Source organism: Pan troglodytes, chromosome 10, assembly GCF_028858775.2.
Source record: "Pan troglodytes isolate AG18354 chromosome 10, NHGRI_mPanTro3-v2.0_pri, whole genome shotgun sequence".
In the NCBI taxonomy this organism is placed as follows: Eukaryota; Metazoa; Chordata; class Mammalia; order Primates; family Hominidae; genus Pan; species Pan troglodytes.
Genome location: NC_072408.2, coordinates 51,842,387 through 51,865,957, shown reverse-complemented (window position 1 = coordinate 51,865,957; position 23,571 = coordinate 51,842,387). Strand labels below are relative to the sequence as shown.

General features: G+C 40.8%; 1 protein-coding gene and 1 pseudogene across 6 annotated transcripts in view; one reads left to right on the top strand and one right to left on the bottom strand.

Moving 5' to 3' along the window:
• Positions 1–23,571, top strand: part of TMEM117 (transmembrane protein 117) — a 548,703-nt gene that overhangs the window by 155,481 nt on the left and 369,651 nt on the right. The gene's annotated exons all lie outside the window — the stretch shown is intronic.
• Positions 17,716–19,233, bottom strand: LOC129136643 (zinc finger protein 75D-like; annotated as a pseudogene).

The window sequence follows — 23,571 nt, the reverse complement described above, 5'->3', positions numbered from 1 at the left end:
TTGTCCATGGAAATTAGCATATTATTATATGCTGGTGCTTTAGGAAATTAAAGTGGACTTAAGAATTTAATAAAATATCACTGTGTCTCTACTATACTTTGATTAGGTTTTCAGGGAAATATGTGTGATCAGTGTCCTGTCACACAAAGCTAGGTATTTCCGTTTGCCCTGTCATATGGGGAGCACTGAAAGAGGGCCTCAGAAATAGTAGCCAGAGAATATGGTGACTGCAAGTGTGGGTGACACTAGCGATGATTTTCTTACTGGTGGAGAACCTTGCAAGCTCAGAGGTTTCTCTTTTAATGATCAAGTCATGCATCCTTTAAATTCCTCCAATTATAAAGTCGTCGGAATGTTAGTATTATTAGGGGCCTTAGGATTTTCTGAGAAAAACTTCCACACAATATAGGATTTTGTTTCAAAACATCCTTGACAAATCGTCACATAGTCTCCATTTGAGCACCTCGGGAGATAAGAAATTGTCCAAGAAATTTTGTTCCACTGGATAATAATTGTAATAACCAATCCACAAATATTTATTGTTATCTATCTATCTATCTATCTATCTATCTCTGTCTATCTATCTGTCCAAAATGAAAGAAATATAAGATATTGTCCCTGACCTCCTCAAGGACCTCGGCCAAGTAACTTGATTTCAATCTGTTTCCTAATGTATATAATGAGGAACTGGCTTGTTTTGAGGATTAAAGGAATCAAATATAAATCACTTAGGAAAGAGACTGCTACATAATATATGCTCAGTAAATATTAGTTCTAATTATTATCTACGGACAAAATGAGAGAGAGAGAGAGCAAGAGTGAGAGCAAGAGAGAGATTGCTTATTACATCTTATTTTGTTTTCCATACTATCATCTTAAATGAGACCGTCATCCATTCTCATTTGAATGACGGCAGCAGCCTCCAAACTGCTCTCTCCGTTTCCAGTCTCAGCCTTTGTGACCCATTTTCCACACTGAAGCCAAACTGAACTTAATGCAAGTTTGGGAGGCCTAGGCGGACGGTTTGCTCGAGCCCAGGAGTTTGAGACCAGCCTGGGCAACATGGTGAAACCCCATCTCTACCAAAAAATATACAAAAATTAGCTGGGAGTGGTGGCACATGCCTGTAGTCCCAGCTACTCAGGAGGCTGAGGTGGGAGGATCACTTGAGCCTGGGAGGTGGAGGTTGCAGTGAGGTGAGATCGCACCACTGCACTCCAGTACACTCCAGTCTGGGTGAATGAGTAAGATCCTGTCTCCAAAAAAAAAAAGGCAAGTCTGAGCATAATAACCACTGTCTTAAAATTCATTGCTCTCCATGTACTTCTGAATTAGTTTATTTTAATTTTAACTTAATTTAATTAATTTGTTTAATTTAGAGATGAGGTCTCACTGTATTGCCCAGGTTAGAATGCAGTGGTGTGTTTCTAACTGCAGCCTCCATTTCCCAGGCTCAAGTGATCTCCCACCTCAGCCTCCCAAGTAGCTGGGACTACAGGTGCATGCCATCCTGCCTGGCTAATTTCTTTTTTGTTTTTTAAACTTTTTGTAGACACGGGGTCTCACCATGTTGCCCAGGCTGGTTTCGAACTCCTGGGTTCAAGCAATCTTTCCATCTCAGCCTCTCAAAGTGTTGGGATTATAGGCATAAGCCACCATGCCCAAACTGACTGCTTCTTCAGGCTTGTTTATACCACATATGTCCTCTGATTTTGTGTCCAAATTCTGAAATAGACAGTGTTCCAGCTCTTCATGCTCTCTCAGGTATGCATGTGTCCAGGTCTGGCCCAGGCCCCCAGCTTCACTTCCTGCTTGAGCTGTGGCACAAGTTGCATTATCGGACCCCATTTTGCTTCCTTTCCTCAGGCTATGTTCGACTCATCATTCAAGGTTCGGTTTATATGCCAACTCCAAGAAGTCTTCCCTGATCCCTTAGGTGTAATAACCTTTATGTCCTTGTTCATCTTTAAACCCAAGAGGCTTGAGGTTAAAGACTACATCTTGTTCACTGGTATTTCCCCAGAGTCCAAATCTTGGCACAAGGAAGATACTCACTAAATATATATTGAATGAATAACAATACACAGCAGTGTGGAACAAATGTTCAGTAGTTCAGACAAAAAGTGCAAGAAAAGCTACAGAAAGTAGACACTGCCTTGATTATGTAGGCAGAGAAAAGGTCACATAAATGTGATACTTTAGCTAAAGTCTTTTGCTTGGTCTTTCTGGAATAAAGACATTCAAGTAAACCTCTAGGGCATCAGTTAGACAAACTGTAGTCTTTGTGCCAGAATGCAATCCCAACTGAGCTACTTCCTGGCTATAAAATATTGTACATCTGTAAAATGGATGTTATAGTAACACCTACTTTACAGATGTGTTGAGAGAATTTTATAGTATGAAATGTGAAACACCTGGCACAGTGCCTGGCACATAAGGGATGCTCAACAACGGGTGTTTGTTACACTTATCATTATCACTTGTACTATATGCCTCAGCTCAATTCAAGGGATCCTTAACTCTTTCAAGGGACAGATTACATAGATGTAAGCATTTCCTAAGCCTAATGATTGAGCACACATATATCCCTGGTGCACTAGACTCTTGTGTTAGGGTTTGGGATTGAGAGGAGAGACTTGGAGAAGATGGAGGGGGGTGGAAGATATGAGGAGAAAATGGGAGGGAGGTGAAAAAAACATCACTATGTATCTATCTCAGGCAGGCAGCAGATATAGAATTGTTTATATTAAATTAAAAACCACCTATAATTCAGACTTTTTTTCTCTTTTTTCTCTTTTTTTTTTGAGACAGGGTCTCACTCTTTTGCCCAGGCTGGAGTGCAGTGGTACAATCTTGGCTCACTGCAGCCTCAACCTCCAGGGCTCAAGTGATTCTCCCAACTCAGCCTGTTGAGTAGATGGGACTACAGGCATGTGCCACCATACTCACCTAATTTTTGTATTTTTTGTAGAGACAAGGTTTTGCCATGTCGTACAGGCTGGTCTTGAACTCCTGGGCTCAAGTGTTCCACCCACCTCAGCCTCCCATAGTGCTGGGATTATGGGTGTGAGCAACTGTGTCTGGACAAGATTTTTATTTTCTTTCAAAGCTCATGAGAATGTTTTCATGAGAATGGAGATGTTAATGTAGAATATTTTGATGTTCTTAATCCTGCTAAGTCAGGGACCAACCTGAGTCCATGGAAGTCCTATAAATGTCTTCTGGTTCAGGTCAGCAATGCCAAATTTCATACTTGCAACTTGTCTGTTTTTGAGGAAAGGGACCATCGTATTAAAAGTTTCCATGCTCTTTCCAGAGGTAAAGAAACATTGTTATTTTTGTGCTTTCTCCAGTCAGAACTAAGGCAGTGAGCTACATCTCTGAGGAATGGAGGCATGTTTATTAATAATAGACCCCTTAAAATATTTGGTGACTATAGAATATCATGATTCAACAAGAAAAGTCTTTATCTTATATTCCTATTTCTCATTATAATAAAAAAGAGTTTCCTAAGTGATTTTAAGCCTAGCATTTGATGATGGCCAAAATTTTTTTCCCATGGAATAACTTTTGTGCAAACTTTAAGCTTTGTTATTTTGGAGGATCAGAGATTGGAAAGCAAAACAAACATGCAAATAAACAACATCAACAAAACAGTAGTAAAATCCAGGATTTTGTTTATTAGCAATAGTTACATGGTCCAAACATTTCATATAGTTTTTTCTTTTTTATCTAGTAGTGTATTTTATAGCTACTATTCCTTTTCAATTAATTGAAAGAAAGGTTTATAATTATCCTTTTCTCATAGTGAATATATATGCTCAAGAGAAATCATGTTTTGCATTTATTTATTTAACATATTATGTTTGATGGAAAATGGTCTTCGTTGGACTGGGAAGAGGAATTGGGATGGGAGATGAAGGAAGAAGTGAACTTTTGATGAGTGCCTATTGTGTGCCAGAAGCACTACCTGTGATAATGAGAATATCATGTGTTATCTCATCCAATCCAACAGCAATCTTATATGTTAGAAGCATTATCTTTATTATAGGTGAGAAAATTGAAGCTTCAGAAATTAAGGAATTCGGTCGGGTGTGGTGGCTCATGCTTGTAATCCCAGCACTTTGGGAGGCTGAGGCGGGTGGATCACGAAGTCAGGAGATCGAGATCATGCTGGCAAATATGGTGAAACCCCATCTCTACTAAAATACAATTAGTTGGGTGTGGTGGTGCATGCCTGTAGTCCCAGTTACTCAGGAGGCTGAGGGAGGGGAATCGCTTGGACCCGGGAGGCGGAGGTTGCAGTGAGCCGAGATTGCACCACTGCACTCCAGCAAGGCTCTGTCTTAAAAAAAAAAAAAAAAAGGAAATTAAGGAATTTGCTGAAGGCCGCAGAGCTTGCAAAACTGGCCTTTAAACTTTGACTCTGAAGCCTGTGGTTTTTTTCCCTCTGACTAGATACCTTTTGTAAAACCTGGTATCTCCTAAAGGTGATTGATTTTAGATGCCTTAGGGTTTACACAGGGATTGACATTGTTGTTACCAGATAGATTGGAACTCTCTCTCCATACTCTTTGAAGCACTGTAAAGAAGCCATCGCTAGTGATTACTTGTCTTCTTGTTTTTTAAAATTTTTAAGTCAATAGTTTTTGGGGAACAGGTGGTGTTTGGTTGCATGGAAAAGTTCTTAGTGGTGATTTCTGAGATTTTAGTGTACTCATCACCTGAGCAATATACACTGTACCCAATATGTAGTCTTTCATCTCTCACCTCCCTCCCATTAGAAATTGCTAGCTAGTGATCTGGACTTTGTATGATCTGTGGAATACTGAATGCTCAGATATCACAGGCTACAAGAAAACAGACTAATAATCCCCACATTACCAAAACAATAACAGTAATATGATAAATTTCCAGATTATAAAATTAACAACCGATGTGATTTTAATGAATCATCTCTGAAAACTCCTTGTTCTGGAGTTTTGTCTCCAAATAAACTCCAAATATATTCTCTGGACAACTTTCACAATTACTGTAGAAGTCACAAGAAAGCTTGTAGAACTTTGTCTCATTCCCCTGGATTTTAACTAGGGTTATGTATGAGCCTGTCTTAATGTGTTGCAGAATTTAACCTGAAACAAATATAGGTAATATTAAAAAAAAATGACAACAGAAATCTTTTACTGTTTCATGCTGATTGTAAAAGTAATACAAGCTTATTGAAGAAAAAATATAGAACAAGTAAAACATTTAGAAAAAATGAAAGTTATTCATGATTCTATTATCCAAGTAAACACTATTAATGTTTTAGCGCATTTTCTTACAGTGATTTTGGTATATACTATGCTTTCTAAAGTTGAGATTGTTTCCTAGATACAGTTTTATTTCATTTTCACTTAAAAGTTAATGAATCCATTTTCACTGAAACGTATCATTAAAATTTTAAAGAAACATTATTGGCTGGGGCCAGTGGCTCACACCTGTAATCCCAGCCCTTTGGGAGGCCGAGGTGGGCAGATCACAAGGTCAGGAGATCAAGACCACCCTGGATAACACGGTGAAACCCTGTCTCTACTAAAAATACAAAAAATTAGCTGGGCGTGGTGGCGGGCGCCTGTAGTCCCAGCTACTTGGGAGGCTGAGGCAGGAGAATGGCGTGAACCTGGGAGGAGGAGCTTGCAGTGAGCTGAGATCACGCCACTGCACTCCAGCCTGGGCCACAGAGCAAGACTCCATCTCAATAAATAAATAAATAAATAAATAAATAAATTTAGGGAATGTCTGTGGGATTTTCTCCCAGCATGATCCTTTCTTCTGTTGTCTACTATGGTTACTATAGGAGCAGCCATCATCTTATATAACCATATCCCAGTGGCAATCTTTAGTTGGATCAGAGATGGGCACTTGACTCAAAATGAGCTTAGTGGAGCACTACCTTAGGAAAAAAATTTTAACTTGGAACCTCCCTGGTAGCTGAAGCAGTGGGAACTTTCACTGGGCATATTTGTTGGTGTCAGTAAGAGGAAATTAAGTTGACAATATAGAGAGCAGATACAAGAGTCAGAAAAAATATCCAGACAGTGCCTGTGATTCCAGTTGTTCTGGCGACTCAGTCTTAAGCCAGTAGATTCTTTTTGTTGACGCTGGTTTGAGTTGGATTTCTGTGGCATTTTACAAAATGTTCTAATACATTTGCTTTAGAAGGGTAAAGATTAAAAATCTGAGGCCCTGAGAGATTGGGTAAGCTGGAAAGTGGTAGAACTAACATAGAACCCAGATATATTTGACTCCAAAACCTGCATATGCAACCATTAAGATTCATAGTCTTGAAGCAGAGTATTTCTGGAACTTCTCTCTCCATGTGGTTCTCTCCAACAGAAATAGCAGCAAGAACAGGTGAAATGATGCATAGGTACCTGCTTGTTTTAGTTTTGTTTCCATTTTTCTTATTTTTTTGGTATAAGGACAGGGGACTTAATAAGAAACAGTAAGGAGATCTTCCTTTTTTTCTACTTGAATATCTCCACTTCTATTTTCAATATATACCCTGTCCATCAAGTTCAGACTACATATTTAACTGGGACTAGTTATCAGTTTCTTTGCTAAAGATGACTGGTTTCTTTCTGCTTCTTCCTTTGCATCCTCCAATTCTATTCCCCTTAAGTTCTAAAAATAAGAACACCTTATGTAGAACACCATATATAGAATCTGTAATTTCTTATTTTCATTATCATCATTACCATTGTCACTGGCATTGTATTTACTGAGTGCTTGCATGGGCCTGGCATGAATTAGGCAAATCAATATTATCTCATCTAAGTTTTACTATAAAGCCCTGTAGGCCCACCTCCTCTTTGCCTCCTACTACCATTCTTATTATTGATATGCCATTGTTGTTATGGTTCTCTCCATTTTGTATATGAGGAAACTGAGCCTCAGAGAGCTTTTCTGACCTTTCCCAAGATCACATACCTAGTAAGTGTTGGTGCCCAGATTTGAATCCAGTTCAATCTCCGTTTAAAGTTCATGCATGCACTCATGCTAATATTACCACTTATGCCAGATTCTGTGATAGAGCTGGTTCTCACAACTGCATAGGGAGAGGGAGATAAACAGATAGTGTTCTTACTAGTCTAGTAGAGTGTCTGGCTGCTAGGCTATAAGTCCAAATCAGTGTTTAAAGCGCTATGGAATCAACTAGGGAAGGTAAGATCTATAGCAAAAATCCCTCACAACTGGTGCAATACCTAGATTATTTTGTAGATAGGATAGTGGTTCTGCCTACAAGCACAGGACTTAAATTACTGCTTGGGAATTCCAGAAACAAAATCATCCAGACATTGGTAGAGGGAAAGACAAGGACTGGAAATGTTGTCAGGGCTCCAGCCAAGAATATAACTTTCTTTTAATTAGTGTTAGCATAGTATATCTTTATCTATCCATTTACTTTTAATCTATATGTCTTTATATTTAAAGTGGGTTTCTTGTAGACAACATATATTTGAGTCTTGGTTTTGGATACACCCTGATAATCTTTCTTTTAATTGGTGTTTCTAGACCATTGATATTAAAGTGACTATTGTTATAGTTAGGTTAATGTCTACCATATTTGTTACTGTTTTCTATTTATTCATTTTGGACATATCACATTTTATTTAAGAAATCAATTCCAGATGAAGTGTAAGTCTAAATTTGTAAAATAATACAACTGGAAAATTAAAACATAGGAAATTATTTTCATGATTTTGAGTAGACAGTTATTTCTTCACCAGAACTCCAACAGCACTAATAATGAAAGAAAATATTTGATAAATCGGACTACATTATGACTTGAAACTTCCCTTCATCAAGGGACATCATTAACTGAGTGAAACAGCAAGCCAGGAAGTAAGAGAAGATATTTGCAGTATATGTATCTAACAACTCAAATTTAGAATCAAACAAATCAGTAAGAAAAAAGATAGACATAGAAATATGGTCAAGAGACTTAGCAGGCACTTCACAAGAGAATATTCAAATACCCAAATACATGAAAACACATCTTAATTGATCATCAAGGAAATACAGATTATAACCACAACACGGTACTACAATTCACTCACTAGGAAGGCTAAAATGAAAAAGACAATTTCAAATGTTGACAAGGATAAGGAAACCCTCATACACTGCTATTCGGAATGTAAATTGGTACATTTTGAAAAACACTTTGGCAGTTTATAAAGAAGGTGAACATATATCAATATTCCAGTCATTCCGCTCCTGGAATGCTAGAATGCTGCTGTATGTTATTTTTCTTGATCTGGATGATAATTACAAGGATGTTCACTTAGTAAGAATTCACTGAGCTTTACACTAAATACTCCTGTTTGTGTGTCATGCTTCCAAAAAGGTTTCTTTTAAAATGCATATAAATAGAAAAACTTTCTTGTGACCATGAGGCTAAGTGCTATGTTTCTTCTGACTGAGCTATTACAGTTATTAAATGCTTTTGATCAAACCAGAAAAATGTTATACATTTAAATAATTATGGGAAAAATTAAAATGTATTAAAAATCCCACTTCTAATGATGCAGATGGTTTTTGTTTGTTTGAGACAGAGTCTGGCTGTGTTGCCCAGGCTGGAGTGCAGTGTTACAGTCTTAGCTCACTCATTCTGCCTCCTGGGCGGAAGTGTTTCCTACCACCTCAGCCTCCCAAGTAGGTGGGACTACAGGCACACGCCACCACAGCCAGCTAGTATTTTTGTTATTTGTTTTTCTTTTTTTGTAGAGACGGGGTTTCACCATGTTGCCCAACCTTGTGTCAAACTCCTGAGCTCAAGCAGTCCACTCGCCTCAGCCTCCCAAAGTGCTGGGATTACAGATGTGAGCCACCGTGCCCGGCTGGATATAGATGGATTTTTGAAATTAGTTCATACCATGAATTAATATTAGTTATTTCCAGAATAAAGCTTGGCTCACCACCAATTAAATCTCTATTTCTTATTTTCAGAGATGGTATGTTAATGGGAATGTAAGGAATTTTCTTATAATAAGGTCATTCAAAATTTTAAATTTCCTTTAGAGTTATATGGCACAAATTAAATCCTGAACTATCATCAATTTTGCCCAATGATCAGCTGACTAATTGATGAAGTCCTTCTTCAGTTCTGTTGAAAGGAAAACACAGGAAATCATTTGCTATGCAGGATTTCCTTCCCAGCCTTTCCTCCTTTCCTGGGCTAGGATATTTTGAAAGCCCCTTTGGCTCCTGGGAGGCGGTAAACTCTGGGGCAATGTACCCGGGTAAGTTCAGGGAAGGAGAAAGTGGTGGAAGAGTTTAGTGAAAGGAAGGCAGGAGAGAACCTCCCTCGAGGTTTCTCTTGGATAGGTCTGGGGAAGAAGTATGTATGGAACTGAGGATTTGAAAATAGATTCCTTTAGAATTCTTCATGCCCACTATTCCCGGGGCAGTCTTTGTGTACTCCCAGAGGCAAGTGACCCTTGTTTGAAGACAGCTGACTAAGGACTTCTCAGGACTTGCTCCTCAGACTGCATCTCCAGAGGCCTCTCTGGGTCTTAAACACCTGTGCAGCTGCTGACTTGTAGGGGCTGAGGAGCTGCAGGCCCCAGAGGTGAGGACTCTCTGAAACCACTAGAGGGAGCCCCAACTTTCTCAGAGGACTTTGGACAGGCCTGGGCAACTGGGCTGAGTCTTACTCAGCACACTGTCAACTGTACCTCCGGGACACTGGATGGATCTAGCCCCTGCCCACCTCCAGAATGAAGCAAGGGCTAAGAGTGTTCAGAGAAAATTGAATCTCCCTGGAGAGAAGTAGGTCCCTGCACTTCCCTGCTACATCATTTCAGGCTTCTCTGTGACCTCTTCCCGGGTCGGTTTTCAGTGGGGACAGCGTGCAAGGTGGGCTGAGTTGCAGAGGGCCAACAGGTAGCAAAGTGGAGGAGATACAGCACTAGAAAAAAGAAAAACCAGTTTGCAGAGATGATTCCTGGGTGTTTAGGTCAGTTCCACCCTTAGAGGTCACCAGATCCCAGAGGTCCTCACTATGTATCCAGCTTTGAAGTTGTGGTGACTGATGTGCAAGGGCCCAGAAAAGCAGATGGAAGAAGTGCTAGTTCATGAGTTCCTGCTCATGGAGACCCAGAGGTCTTCGACTCCTCGAAGGCTTCTGGCAGTCCCGGAGACATCAGGAAAATTAGGAAGACAGGCATTGGAAGCTTCTACATTGAGGGAACATATGGAGATTTTGTACCACTCTTAATTATTGGTGCAGATTTGCCAATTGGATGAAAATAAGGTACATATTAAGTTCACATTTAACCCTAAAATGGTCAGGCCCATCTATTCAGAGAGTGTATATAGATACCTAGCTCTGGGCCAGCCTTTGGTAGAATTACTAGGCTTCTAAGGCAACCCCTCCCCTCTGGAGAAAGTACAGGAGAGGTGCTCTAAGATAGTAGTTCTCAAAGTGGGGTTGCTGGAACATCAGCATACCTGAGAACTTGTTAGAAATGCCAGTTTTCTGGCCCTACTCCAGACCAATTGAAGTAGAAACTGTGGTATAGGGACCCACTGATAGATGTTTAATCAAATTCTGGATTCCAGAAGCTGTTCTAAGAGGACACTATGAAGTGAGTTTGGGGGGGCTACATGGAGGAAACAGGGTGTGATGCCGAAGAAAGGATTTGGACAGGTCAGGAGGCGATATTAGGGGCTAAAAACAAAGCATAATCGAAGACAGATTCACAGCCTGGTTCAGCATCTAGTATATGTGAGCTGGAACAGAGGAGAGAGAGTGGCTATCATCCAGGGCAAGGCGAAGTAAGGCCTTGAGGCTGAAGGAGGGAGTGGGACTTCAAGGGTATGGGAACTGGGAGCTGTTGCAGCTTTACGAGTGGAAGAGTGACATTGTGACCATTGTATTTGAGAAAAATTACTGAATATTTGGCACAGAAATCTCAAGCTGGGATGTTTTGAGGATTCTGCCTTTCCAGGGGAATTTCCCTGTGTCCATCCTTTCCTGTGACTCTCCTGCTTCAGAATGGGTAGAGGAGGGGCAATCAGACTGTATACAGGGACAAGAAGTGCTCCTGGAGGACATGGCACCACCTGTTAACAGGCCAGCTCTTTCTTAAAGAATTCAGGAGTGAAACCTCTGCTGAGGGGATATCCTGAGAGAATAGGTTTGGAACCCTCCAAGAGGAACAACAACAAAAAGCCCAGACCATCCTAAGAAGGGATTCCTGGACTTATAGGAGACAGCCAAGAGAACACCTGCACGAGGCTTCAACATAGAGAATGCCACCAAAATAAGGTCTTTACACTCTTGTCACTTACAGCAGAATGGGCCCAAGGTGAAGAAATAAAATTAGAATAACCCCTTTTATGGAAGCTGAGGGCCTCCCTAATGGAGGCCTGGAGATGGGCAGATGCATGGGTACAATCTGAAGAGACAACCCCCTTTAGGGATGAGATCTTTTGCTACCAAATTCAGAGTCCCTCTGAAGTGTCTGCTGCAGCTCTCGGGTTGGGGTCAGTTCCTTTTTGTCATCCAAAGTCTCACCCTGAGATACCCAGAGCCTGAGGAGGGACAAGGGAAATCTTTCTAGGCATTGCCTAGCTCTTCCTCCCTACTTCATCCCTAACTCCCAGCCCTGGAGCTGGGAGTTTGCTTCCCAAAGCTGACCTGGCCTCCTTCCCTCCCTCCTTTCCCTGGGTTGTCCAGATCTAAGGGTGACATTGTCCTTCTACTGCTCTCAAATATGGCTTCTGACCTCTCCCCTCATATCTCATGATTATTGATCCTTGAGAGTTTCCCTGGCTCCCTGTCCCTTCTTCCTTCTATACCAGTGTCCCTTGTCTGAACCCACAGTGGTAGGAAGGAGTGGGCAGCATGGACGGAGAAGAGGAAGTTAAAGAAGACAAGAATGAGAATGGGAGGGCTTTGCTATTGAGCCAGGGACAGGACTTTGTAGGTGGCTCCCTCCTTTAGGTTCCTCCCCAACATGGTCATCGCCATGCCCACCTACCTGCCATTTACTAGTTTTCAAGGAATAAAGAGGAGGTAGCAAGGAGGGCCTTTAACTTACTTGACAAAGACTAGGCCATCATTCTTGTTTGTTTATTCTTTTCTCCCCAACCCTGCCTGCCATTCTCAGTTATTGTGCCCATTCTTCTGGGAACAGTGGAACACAGTAACACTCACTAGGCCCTGCCTCTGGCCCCCTCCTCCTCTACTGCCCTGGGAAAATGGAAGTGGCAAAGTGGCAGGAGCAAGATTGGCTTGTGGCAGAGGGAACAAGGTAATGAAGGAGGAAGAGGTTTCTTGGGAGTGGAGAAAAACCTAGAAGAAACTTTAAAAGGCCCATGGGTAGAAGCCATGTCATTGTCTGCTGGGAGGGAAAGATGGAGACCTGAATCTAGCACAGGGTAGGCTTGACCCACGCACATGCTCTTGTGCCTCAGCCACCGCAAACAATGGCATTCTGTCCCTGAATTCCTGACTTCCAACCTCAGGCCTCACAAATGCACACAGGTGGAAAAAGCCTGCAGTCCTCTGCTCTCACAGACCCTTTCTTGTCTTTCTCCGCTCAGCCCATCTTCTCTGGGAGACTGAAATATGAACCCACACCCCCTCACACTTGGTTCAGGTCTTCAGTTCCATCTCTGCCTGTGGGATCTGGAGTTGGAGCATTCCACCTCTTCACTCTGTCCCATGCATGAATAATCTGTCCATTTCTCTAGTTCCTGAGCTTTTGTATGCTGTCTTTCTCTTGTGTCCTCAGAAAGGCAATGGAGTTTATGTCTCTTAGCCATGTGCTGAGGAGGTGGTGGGCAGATATGCAGTAGAATGACATCTTTCTCCTTTATCTCATTTTGCCATTTCTTTCCTTACTGCCCATGTCTCCATGGACATATGTTTTTTCTCTTTTTCTGTGATGGCAAGGAAATGACATGAGTAGTCAGGATGCATAGGTAATGTGGCCCTGGGGGACTGTGTCAGAGGGCTGAAAGGGCAGACTCGGCACTAATGAGTCAGTCAGAAGCCCTGACATTCTGGTCCTGTTCTACAACCTCAGGGATGAGAATATGCTTTTTCCTGGAGCCCTTGTACTCAAATAATGGTGGAGTATCTGAACTTGGACTAACAAATCTCAATTCTCTGTTTCTGCTCAGACACATCTAAAGGTAATCATTTCCTGCCACCTGCCATAAATAATTGATCTGTCAAATAGAACCATGTTTCCTGCTCTCGAACCCTGCTGGTAATGATGCCAGTGTAGATGGACCTGCACGATAAGCTTTGAAGCTAACAGGGATTATAACAGGGGTAAGCAGCTTTGGGAAAATGGAGTGCTCTTTTGCTGACTTGTTTCTGGGGACTTTGCTGATCCTCATGAGGAGCAATAACTGCTGGGTCCATTGATCTAGTACATCCTTGAATTTTTGAGTTAACTTCCTTTCTTTCTAAAAGCTACATGAATAAATTCTTTGGAATGATGGTATGCTATCATCTATCTGGGATGCCAGCAAACATGGATTCACACAAAGAGAATGGAGCCCTCTGCAGGAAGTTGAATTTCCCCTTTTAATTTCAAGGGCATAATCTCAGATCATTGTAGGGAGGATGGTGGCACAGTCATAATCTTCAGCCTTTGGGAATATAATGAGATCTTTTCCTCCCAGATCACTTCCTCCTCTTGGCTTAGCATTTTCATTCTTTTTAGTGGCCAGTTTATATGATCACCTCTTTCCTCTTTCATTTCTACTTTATTGGCTTGAGGATGCACCTAAGAGCATAAATATTGTCTACAAAAATTCCACCCCCAGCCATCACCTCCCCTCTATTTTCAGGAATGTCAAGTTGGGGGTTTCTAGTATATTTTTGTTTTGTTACTCATGAGCAGTATACCTAGCTGAGTTGGGACATCAGTGTATTGTTTCAGGCTGACTAGAGAGGAGCGCCTCCAGAAAGAAATATCATGCAGAAGACTACCATTCTGACCATTATTAGTGGGCCTAAATACCAGCTAGAAATGTGGGAAAACTCATTAATGAAGGATGCTTAAAAGCCGGACAAGTAGACAAAGCTTATTTTCTAATAACTAGCTGAAAGAAGAATGAAGAAAGTTCCAAATGTTTAGGAAACATCTACTGTGGCCAGTCATTGTCAGGCATGCTCACATGTGTGCATTTAATCCTCACAGTAGCCCTAGGAAGTAGGAATTATTATGCTCATTTTACAAATTTGTAAACAAGATTAGAACGGATTCTTGGTAGAAAAAATACCTGAAGACCTCTGTTTCAAATAAGTGAACATTGGCCATTTCTGGGTGATTTGGTAACAAAGTTTTGTTTAATGTCTAAATTTAACGTGAAACATCATTTTCATTAAAAAGTACAATTTTATGAAATACTAAATATTTAGAAGCCTTGGCCAACATTATAAACCAGGATCTGACATAAATCCATACCTTCCAACTTCCTTTGACATCACATTATCTTTTCATAAGAGATAGTCACATTGGCCAATAGGGTAAAGAAGAAAACCAATAACATCAGAAAACAATTCCATCCAGCCTTGCTCTGACTGGGGTCATCACTCTAGGCCACATGCCTTATTTTGCTCTGACACTTCAGGATGTTTCCTGCTGGTATTAGCTGTGCATCAAGGCTAAGAGGTCACAGCGCTGTCCTTGCCATTCTCAATAAATCAGTTTTGCAAAATCTCCAGGCCTTCTTGCAGAGGATTCAGACATAGAAGGTGAAGGTGATATAGGTGATATAGTTTTGCTGTGTCCCCACCCAAATCTCATTTTGAATTGTAACTCCCACAATGCCCACATGTTACAGGAGAGACCCAGTGGAAGGTCATTGAATAATGGGGGCGGGTTTTTACCATGCTATTCTCGTGATAGTGAATAAATCTCACAAGATTTGATGATTATATAAGGGGGAGTTTGCCCTGTACAAGATCTCTCTTTTTGCCTGCTGCCATCTGTGTAAGACATGGCTTTCTCCTCCTTACCTTCTGCCATGATTGTGAGGCATCCCCAATTACGTGCAACTGTAAGTCAATAAACCTTTTTTTCCTATATAAATTACCCAGTCTCGAGTATGTCTTTATCAGCAGCATGAAAACGGACTAATACATAGGGTTGTAGCGGATCAGCTATAAAGATGGGCCTCCCTTTAGGCCCTGCAGCAGTATGGCACCAGTTTGAAAGCCTCCATCCAGTCCACATAATGAAAATCAGAAAAAGAACATTCACCACTTATCTGTGCTTTCTGCAAAGAAACAGATACCGGGGTGAGGACCAAGACTGCCTTCTTCTTCATGTCATTTTGTATGTCTGTGTAGACAGAGTCGGCAAGAAGGGAGATATGAAGTGCTTGCAAGGTACCTAGATCTGTCCTTGCATTCAGACATTCCCTTGCTACTTGTAATTCCTTGACAGAAGACATTGTGGTAGTGGGTACTTAGGAGAGAAGCAACTAGAATGGGGCATTTTTCCCAAGGCAAACATTGAATCCTCTCTTGCTGTTACAGAGTAAAATTCCCTGAGGCCTGGGCTTGGTTTTTCATGCAGATTGAATGATAGCTTTTAATACTGTCTCTAATTTAGTAATTCTCTGTGAGCTCCCTTGAGAAGAGGGCCCAGGTACTCTTATTTTCCATCTCTCACAAAGAATCAATAATGAAACTAAGTATTGACCATTATATCTGTCAAGCATATGATACCTGAAGAATTTAGATGGCTGGGGGCGGGGAAGCTTTGAATAACCAGATACATACATATAGATAGATAGGTAAAGATATCTCATAGCTCCACTTTCATTTTTTTTTGTTTATAAAATACTCACTATGTGTAAGTCTTGTGCTAAGCACTGAAGATGCAATGCTGAATAAGACAGCGTGGATTCCTTTTTGTGAAGCATAAGATGTATCTCTCCCAAATATTCTATTGATGACAGACTTCTATCATTAGGAGCCTCATAATTTTGTATTCTTTCATCACTTCTAAGGTCAAGTTTTACATGGTAACCTTCCTCAGTTTAGAGACATACTTGTTTTCTTACTTTTTAGATATTTGTCCTAGAGTTTGCAGTATACATTTACAAGTAATACAAGTCCCCTTTCAAATAACACTATACCACTTGATGGGTAGTGCATGTACCTTATAATAACAAGATATTTCTAATTCCTCCCTCTCACCGCTTGTATAATGGCTATCATTTGTTTTACTTATACAAAACTATACCTAAGCATATACACATGAGCATACATAATCAAATATGTTTTTGCTCTTATTTTGAACAGATTGTCAGATTAAGAATAAGAAAAAGAAGTTTTCATTTTATGTTCATTTATTTCTTGATGATGCTCCTTTTTTCTTTATGAAGATCAGAGTTTCTGACCTGTATCATTTCCCTTGTCTCTGAAAAACTTTTTTCTAACATTTCTTGCAATATAGGTCTACTGGCAATAAATTTCCTCTTTTTTTTTCTTGCCTAAGAAAGTCTTTATTTCTCTTTCACTTTTGAAAAATAATTTCACAAGACACAGAATTCTAGCTTTTTTCAAGAAAAAAAGTGAGTTTCTTTCTCTCAACCCTTCATTACAATGGTCCCTCCTATCCATAGGGGATACATTCTAAGACTTCTAGTGGATGCCTGAAACTGAGGATAGTACTAAGCCCTCTAAATAGTATTGATATGGTTTGGCTGTGTCCCCACCCAAATCTCATCTTGAATTGTAACTCCTACAATTCTCATGTGTAGTGGGAGGGACCCAGTGGGAGGTAATTGAATCATGGGGGCTAGTATTTCTGGTGCTGTTCTCGTGATAGTGAATAAGTCTCATGAGATCTGATGGTTTTGTAAAGAGGAGTTCCCCTGCATAAGCTCTCTCTTTTTGTCTACTGCCATCCATGTAAGTCATGACTTGCTCCACCTTGTCTTCTGCCATGATTGTGAGGCCTCCCCAGCCACGTGGAACTGTAAGTCCACTAAACCCTTTTTCCCATATAAATTACCCAGTCTCGGTTATGTCTTTATCACCAGCATGAAAATGGACTAATAGAGTTGTAGCTGATCAGCCATAAATACAGGCCTCCCCTTAGGCCCTGCAGCAGTATGGCACCAGTTTGAAAGCCTCCATCCAGTCCACATAATGAAAGTCAGAAAAAGACCATTCACCACTTATCTGTGCTTCCTACAAAGAAACAGATACCTGGATGAGGACCAAGACTGCCTCCCAGATTGAATGATAGCTGTTAATACTGTTTCTAACTTAGTAATTCTCTGTGAGCTCCCTTGAGAGGGCCCAAATACTCTTACTTTCCCTCTCTCCTGACAAAGAATAAAGAATGAGTCTTGACTGTTATATATCTGTCAAACACCTGATACTGGAAGAATTTAGATGACTGAGGCTGGGGAAGCTTCTAATAACCAGATACATACATATAGATAGATAGGTAAAGATATCTCATAGCTATACTTTCATTTTTTTTGTTTATAAGATACTCATTATATATAAGTCTTGTGCTAGGCACTGAAGATGAAATGCTGAATAAGACAGCTTAGATTCCTTTTTCTGAAGCGTAAGATCTGTCCCTCCCAAATGTTCTGTTGATGACAGATTGCTATCATCGAGTGCCTCATAATTTTGTATTCTTTCATCACTTCTAAGGTGAAGCTCTATGTGGCAACTCCTCAGTTTAGCGACATTGGACATGCCTTCCTTCTTCTGTGGCTTTTCTGGTGTCTAAGACGGTTCAACCGCCTACTAAAGTTTCTTCTGCATATGATACAAGTATAAGGCAGTTCACCTGTGTGGGTTCTCTGGTGTTTAATAAGGTGGAAGTTCTGAATGAATCTTTTTCCACATTCATGACATTTAAAGGACTTCTCTCCCATATGAATTATTTGGTATGTGTGCAGATTTGTGTCATGACTAAAGCATTTCCCGCACCATGAGCATCTATATGGTTTTACTCTTTGATGTGTCATGTAGCGCGTATTAAGATCTGAACTCCATCTAAACCTTGTGTCACATTGGTGATGCTTATAGGTCTTCTGTTGAGTGTGAATTCTCTGGTACTTAATAAGATCAGAGCTAACTGAAGCTTTTCCCACATTCCTGACATTTAAAAGGTTTCTCTCCTGTGTGGTGTTTCCCATGAAGACACATAAGTTTTGGAAGCTCTTGTTTACAAGTGGCAAGTTTCTTTACTTCCTTGGAAAAGCTCAGTGCTGTTTCTGTACCTTGTGTATATCACCATGATTTTCCCTGCCTGTTGTTTTCTGGGCAATTTCATTCTGGTCTGTTTTGATATTTTGCATCCTAGCATTTGTATTTCTGATGCAGAAACCGATACAGGATGATCATTTCCAGTGTCATATTTTAGCTTTAACCCTAGAGAGATGACAGCTTCACAGATACTCTGCATTACAACATCATAAAGTCTTCTCAGGAGGATGCAATAATTGACATTCTTCCTCAGAAAAATACACAGCCACTTCTTCAAATGTCAGCAAACTCTGGGACTCAGGCAGGATGAGCTGAGATGCCATCTTCCAGTCTTTGGTGCTTTTCTGCTCAGCACAGGCTAAAACCTGTTGAGCATACAAAACTCTTTCATATACAGGCTGGGTTTCTTTGTGAGTATTCCAGCCTAGCTGTTCTTGTAGTACCCAGTATATATTCCAACATTCCTTCTGGAACACACGCTTTGGTTGGGGCTCCGCTGGTTTATACTTGAAGTCTGGGGTCACTGCTGTTCCTCCCAGGAGCACTGCCTTCTCTCCCAGCTCATGGGCTGTGACCTTATTCTTTGTTTGACCAGGTTCTCTCTGCAAGCGTTTCACCAGGACCAGAGCCTGTTTTGACATTCTGTGGATGCTGCTTCTGCACCCAGTTCTGGGTATCCTTGTGCAAAATGGTCAGGAACTGCTCTAACATCAATATTTCCAAGATCTACTCTTTTGGGTGGATCTCTGGCCTCAATCACTGATAGCATAATTTCTAAAGTAGGCTGATAGCCTCTGGTGTTCCAGTTGCTTCATCGTATCAGAAGGTCTGGAAGTGCCTGTGAGTGCCCTCAGGCCGAGATACTCTATTTATGTGGTGTATTTCTTACTGGGACTGGAGTTCTCTCTCACAGACCCATTAGTCTCCCACATAGCCCCCATCTGGGGGTTCAAGTATGCATCTGCCTTCAGCTCTCTCATCATTGTTTGCTCTAGGAACAGTTTTAACCCTGTGTGTGACACTGACACCCACCTGGGGCCACCTCTGACAAATGAGGGTGCATCAGGTTTGGTACAATATCAATGAGTAGATCTTCCTAAGAGCACTTCAGTAGGCTCTGGCTTCCCTGGAGGCCACTTTCCTCTTTCTCAGCTTGACTACCCTCTGTTGCCATGTCTCCCTGCTGCTCTGGGTATTGAAGCTCTGTTCCTGTGCCACATGGGGAAGCGGTGTCAGGAAAGCGCACTATGCCTGGCAAGTGAAGCTCCAAGATTTTCGGAGCCTTGGAAGGGGCCCTGGAAGACCAGTTTTCCCATTCTATCCCTCCACCTCCCAGAGACCTTACCCAGATTCACTATTCCTCGGTCGATGTCTGTCTATTTTCTCTTTATTGCGCTTGTTCTTTGCTTCTGTTTTTGTGTTCCACACTTTTGCTGCCTTTTGTGGTTTAAATTATTTTATATGATTTTATATTCTCTCCTTAGAATATTACCATACTTGTTTTCTTACCTTTTTAGGTGTTTATCCTAGAGTTTACAATATACATTTATAAGTAATCCAAGTCCCTTTTCCAATAACACTGTACCACTTGATGGGTAGTGCATGTACCTTATAATAAGATACTCCTAATTCCTCCCTCTCATCCCTTGTATAATTGCTATCATTCATTTTACTTATACAAAACTGTATCTAAACATATACACATGAGCATACATAATCAGATACATTTTTGCTCTTGTTATTTTGAACAAATTGTCAGAGCAATTAAGAATAACAGAAACAAAAGTCTTTATTTTACCTTCATTTGTTCCTTCACAATGCTCTCCTTCATGAAGATTGGAAGTTTTGACCTATATCATTTCCCTTGTCTCTGAAGAACTTTTTTCTAACATTTCCTGCAAGATAGGTCTACTAGCAACAAATTTTCTCATTTTTTTCTTGCTTAAGAAAGTCTTTATTTTTCTTTCACTTTTGAAGAATAATTTCAGAGGGTACAGAATTCTAGGTTTTTTTCTAGAAAAAAGAGTTCCTTTCTCTCAACCCTTTATTACAATAGTCCCTCCTATCTGTAGGGGATACATTCTAAGACTTCTAGCGGATGCTTGAAACTGAGGATAGTACCAAGCCCTGTATATACTATTGTTATGGTTTGGCTGTGTCCCACCCAAATCTCATCTTGAATTGTAACTCCCACAATTCTCATTCCAAGTGGAAGTAATTGAATCATACATGGAGGTCTTTCTGTTGCTGCTCCTGTGATAGTGAATAAATGTCATGAGATCTGATGGTTTGATAAAGAGGAGGTCTCCTGCACAGGCTCTCTCTGTTTGCCTGCTCCCATCCATGTAAGACGTGACTTGCTTCTCCTTGCCTTCCGTCATGATTGTGAGGCCTCCCCAGCCATGTGGAACTGTAACTTAATTAAACCTCTTTTTCATCCCAGTCTTGAGTATGCCTTTATCAGCAGCATGAAAATAGAGTAATATAACTATATTCCTTACTATACATACATACATACATACATACATATGACCAAGTTTATTTTATAAGTTAGGCATAGTAAGATATTAACAATATTAATGAAATAGAATAATTACAACAATATAATGTTATAAAAGTTATGTAAACATAGTTTCTCTCTCAGAATATCTTATGGTGTTATACCAAACTTCGTTTTGTTGTCTGTTCTCTGATAAGTGAGAAGACTATTAAGTGACTATATGCATTTATAGCATATAAACATATATACACTGGACAAAGAGATGATTCACTTCCCAGGAGGGATGGAATGGGATGGTGTGAGATTTCTTCACACTACTTAGAATGGTGCATAGTTTAAAACTTATGAATTATTTATTTGTAGAATTTTTCATTTAATATTTTCAGACCACTGTTGACAGAGGGCAACTGAAATTGTGGAAAGCAAAACCATGGATAAGGGGGACACTGTATTTCACCCCAGTCTCTTTTTATTGCGTGGTTTCTGAGGGGAAGTTGGATATATTTCTTATCTTTTTTCCTTTATATGTAAGGTGTTTTTTTCCCTCTGGTTTTCTTTTAAGATTTTTTTCCTTATCTTTGATTTTCTGCAGTTTGAATACAATTTGCCCAGGTGTTATGTGCTTTTTTTGGTACTTGTTCTGCCTGGTGTTCTGTGAGCATCGTGAAGCTGTGGTTTGTTGTCTAACATTAATTTGGAAAAATTCTCAGTCATTGTTGCTTCAAATATTGTTTCTGTTTTTTTTTTTTTCTGTTGCTTCTTTTTCTGATATTCCCATTACACAGTTATACTTTTCATGGTTAACCCACGGTTCTTATATATTCCTTTTTTCTTTTCTTTTTTTTTCCTCTTTGCTTTTTAGTTTTGGAGATTTCTATTGACATATTCTCAAAAATAAAAGTTCCGATATTTTTTTCCTCAGTCATGTCCAATCTATTAATGAGCCCATCAAAAGCATTCTTCATTTCTGATCCACTTGTTTTGATCTGTAGCATTTAAAAAAAATCCTTTCTTAGAATTTCATCTTTCTGCTTATGTTATCCATCTGTTCTTGCAAGTTATTTTTTTCGATAAAAGCCCTTAGCATATTAACGATAGTTTTTAAACATTCCTGGTCTGACAATTCCAACATTCCTGGCATATGGGACTCTGGTTCTGATACCAGTTCAGTTTTTTCAAACTGGGGTTTTTGCTTTATAATTGTTTTCCTTGTAATTTCTTGTTGAAAGGAGGACATGATGTACTGGGTAGAAAGAAGTGCAGTAAATAGGCCTTCAGTGATGCAGTGGTAGGGTGTGGGGGGAGGGGAAGTCTTTTGTACTCCTCTGATTAGGTATCACACTTTTTTTCTTTTTTCTCTTTCTTTCTTGCTTTTTTTTTTTTTTTTTTTTAGACAGGGTCTCACTTTGTCACCCAAGCTCATGTCCAGTAATGGCGTGAACAGGGCTTGCTGCCGCTGCCTTAACCTCCCAGCCTTAAGCGATCCTTCCGCCTCAGCCTCCAAAGTAGCTGGGTCTACAGGCTCACACCACCACACCCTAGCTAATGTTTGTATTTTTTGTAGAGATGGGGTTTCGCCATGTTGCCCAGGTTGGTGTCGAACTCCTGAGGTCAAGTGATCAGCCTGCAGCCTCCCAAAGCGCTGGGATTACAGGTGTAAGTCACCGCGCCCAGTCTAGGTCTCAGACTTTTAATGAGCCTGTGGCCCTGGGCTCTGAACTTCACCAGTGCTTCACAGTTTTTCCCCAACTTAGGCTGGATATGATGGCTAGGGTGGTCTGGAGTTAGGTATTTCCCTTCCCCCAGGTAGGTTAGGCTCTGATAAAATTCCAAGAAGTTAGGGTCTGGAGGGCAGGCCTTGCAAAGAACAGAATATCCTTTCTTTCATATTTCAAATGGTTCCTCTTCCTTCCCCACTGCTGAAAGTACAGGGGAATTTTTCTCTGATAGTCGCTGTGAGGGCCTGGAGATAAGACTCACAGAAGGGTGAGGGTCCTCCGTGGCTAGGTTCCCTGGAGGTTTTAGCTCTCAGACTTGTCCACACCGAGCCTCCATCAGTTTATCAATTGCAGCTCAGATTTCTGTACCTCAGCATTGGTTCCTGAAGAGGTTTCTGCTCATGAATTCCTCCTTTGGTAAGTTGTGATTCTCTGTATTTGCCTGTCTGTCTCTCCAATTTGTGGTGTAGGGTTTGCCCTAAGACTTCACTTCACCGACAGATCTAAGAAGAGTTGTTGATTTTTCAGATCACTCAGCTGTTTGCTTGCTGTTAGGATGGAGTGGCAACTTCTAAACTCCTGACATGTTGGAGTGGATACTGGAAGTTGAAAAAGGGTTTGAAACCTAACAAACTTTCAGGGGAGGGGCATAGGGAGAACAATAGACACCTCAGATACAACTGTGGACTAGAGAAGGAAAGACTTGTGTCCTTTTCACGGCGAAGCCTGGGCAGTGGGAAGCCGTATTCAGAAGTCCCCCTGTCCCCCACAGCACAAAAGCAATAGAGCTGAACTGGCTCTAGGTAGATAGGCCATTGCAGGTAGAGGGGCCATGGCAACCTTGCAGAGTTCCAGTCACCCCACTGTGGTGCAGAGAATAACAGAATCATTTTATCTTTGTCACTGAGGGTGGTATGGACATGCTCCCTCAGCAGACCTGATGAGGCCTTGGGGTTAGGATGAGGGGGATAAGATGAGATTGAAAGATGAGGCCGATGACTGTAGGCCAGGTGCCTGAGGAGCTGAGTTTCTCATAACCTAACATGAAATGTCTGCTTCCAGAGAGGATATGAGCCCGAGGTAGAAATAGCTGGGGTATG